The following is a 3044-nucleotide window of genomic DNA, read 5'->3' as shown; positions in this document are numbered from 1 at the left end:
GGGAAATCATACTTGTTCATAGGGGATAATTGGGGAACACTTGCCTGTAGGGAAACCATACTTGCCAGTAGGGAAACCATACTTGCCCATAGGGAATCATTGGGGAATATTTGCCCCTAGGAAATCATTGGAGAATACTTGTTATGGGCAAGTATTTTCCAATGATTCTCTATGGGAATGTATGGTTTCTCTATGGGCAAGCACAGTTGCCCCTTTGAACTCACAGGGATGCGTTGCGGACCCCCCCCCCCCCCCAGTTCAAAATCTCACATATATTCAAGCCCCATAGGCTTGAATGGGGCATGTGCTTGCAGGGCATGCGCTATGGGCGCATGCCCTATTAATGTTTATAGTGGCCACCCCTCCACAGATTTCCAAGTCCGCACATTTCAAGTCTGTGGACTTGGAGGGGCGACTGTGCTGTCATTTGTTTTAGCACATGCCACTCTTGGCTGCTGCTTGGTGGGTTTGCCTCCCACACCATCCTCCATTACATCCACACCGTAGAAACCATCCTGTATGGATGTGAGAGTTGGACACTGAAGGAAGCAGACAGAAAGAACATCATCTCATTTGAAATGTAGTGCTGGAGAAGAGTACTTAGGACACCATGGACAGCCAAGAAGACAAACAAATGGGTTCTTAAACAGATCAGACCAAGGCTCTCCTTCGAAGCAAAGATGATTCAGTTGAAACTATTGTATTTTGGCCACATGAGAAGGCATAGATTACTAGAAAAAACAATAATTGTAGGAAAGGTAGAGGGAAGAAGAAATAGAGGAAGACCACAAATCAGATGGATAGACTCAATCAGGGGGGTTTGGGCAAGGGCTTGCAGGATCTGGGCAGGGCAGTGGAGGATAGGGATTCTTGGAGATGTCTCATTCACAGGGTCGCCATGAGTCAGAACCGACTCAAGGGCAGCTAATAACGATAGGCAGCAAGTAAGGTAGCTCCCTGTATCCTCTTGTATATATTTCCCCTTATAACTCCCTGATCATTAAAAATACCAACTGCAAGTCAGGCCTCATCTGAAGTACTGCAGTTATGGGCACCTCAACAACAAACTACCATGCCCAGAATTCCATACCATTGAGCTGTGACGGTTAAACTGGATTATTTCTGCAGTGCAAATTCAGTCTCAATTTCCTAGATGACCCCCTCCACAAGTTGGCACAAGAAATCCTACAAGTGGTTTTGCATGCCTCTCTTTCCCCAGTGCTCCTGTTCAGGGTAGCTAGATGTTCCAAGCGAAAAGCAAGACACAGCACAGCAAAATGTAGGACATTCAAGAAAACATGGAGGACATGACAAAATAAAAAGCTAACAACACTCATTGAAATATAAATTCATGCTTCTTAGTGATGCTCAAAATAGAGGACATTTTGAAATGCCTCCTAGACAGAAAATTGAAATGTAGGCCATGTCCTGGACAATGAGGATGTCTAGTTACTCTGTCCCTGTTCCTTGTCCAAAATGCTCGCCTGGTTCACAGGCTGACTCCAAGTAGGAATAGAGGAAAATGAGGCAGTTGGCTCTTGGTCCACTTTCTTCATTGTTGTTGTGTGCCTTCAAGTCGTTTCTGACTTATGGCGACCCGAAGGTAAACTCATCATGGGGTTTTCTTGGCAAGTTTCTTCAGAAGGGGCTTGACATGGCTATCCTCTGAGGCTGAGAGGGTGTGACACCTAAGGTTACCCACTGGGTTTCCATGGCTGAGTCAGGATGCAGATCCTTGTCTCCAGAGCCCTAGTCCAGAGCTCAAACCACTACACCAGCTCTTCCCGCTTTGTTCACACCAAGCAAAACGCACAGTTGGTTGTGTCCTTTTCGTAAGGGTTGCCAGCGATTAGCAATCCATTTTTGGAGGGCTATGCTTAGCCCACTTGGCTCAGTCCCAGGCCTTGAATGGAAGAGGGCAAACTGAGGTCACTTCTCAATTGAAATAGAATCAGTTACAACCTAGAGAAGAAAGTGATCTGTCTTGTTGCCAACCAGCAGGTGGGTAGCCAGCTGAGAGAACTGGAGGAGGCAAGACTCAGCACCCAAGAGAGGAAACAGAGGAGGATTTTGAAGTATAATCTTTCCACAGGTGGAAGGGGAAAATATTATTTAAAACCAAACAGGTTCAGTAAGTATGTTAATTGCCAACTCAAAAATGCCAATTGTTCCCTTCTTCCCTGTTTTTACAAGGCTTTTAGAATGCAAGAGTTGAAGATTCATCGCTCAAGAACAGCACCGCACACTTGCTGCTAAATTCAACAAAACCTATTTTAGTTACTTGCTTTTAAGTAACCTTGCTCAGGATTGCTCTGCCAGACCCTGAAGGAGCACCTAACATTGAGGATGTGAAAATCTATAGCTTATTTCCATATAAAATACAAAACCCGCAATCATTCGTGAAATAATCCCACAGTCATATACACTTGAATTCCAAAAAATATCATCTGGACCTTAGTGTAAGAGACATAAATTTAAAATAGCAGAGCCCAGTACTTTGGATTTTTGTGTGTAAGGACTGTAAATGCACTTCTCTGATAAAATAAATGTTTATTTATTTATTGGATTTTTTTTTTAATCTCACTTTTCTCCCAAAATGGGATTCAAGGCTTTCTTCATTCCAGTTACATAATCTGGAGGGGTAAATTTCTTATTTTTGAGATTAAATGGGAGTCCAAAACCCTTGCCAATTGCCCAGAGTATATGCTAGTCTGTCAACTGCTCATCCTCCTATGCCCTTTTATACAAGTTAGCAGCCATAGTTTTCACTGGTGAAAAAGACAACTAAAAGTTTTTAAAGTTGCTGTCCTTTGCACTTTCACTTGGGTTGGTGTTTCAGTGGGTGAACCTAGGAGGTACTCTTGCAAATAAGCAGGTATCAGATAGGGAAGCATGAGTGTAGTCCCAGTACTGCTGAATCTCATGCTTATGACCTGAGCTGGAATTAACTGGGAAATACAATAGTCGTTGTACATAGGACTATGACCTGTAAGGCTGCAAGACTATATGGCCCATTTTACCTGGGAATCCCACTGAATTCAGTA

Source organism: Sceloporus undulatus, chromosome 5 (genome assembly GCF_019175285.1).
Source record: "Sceloporus undulatus isolate JIND9_A2432 ecotype Alabama chromosome 5, SceUnd_v1.1, whole genome shotgun sequence".
Lineage (NCBI taxonomy): Eukaryota > Metazoa > Chordata > Lepidosauria > Squamata > Phrynosomatidae > Sceloporus > Sceloporus undulatus.
Note: the sequence above shows the minus strand (reverse complement) of the source record.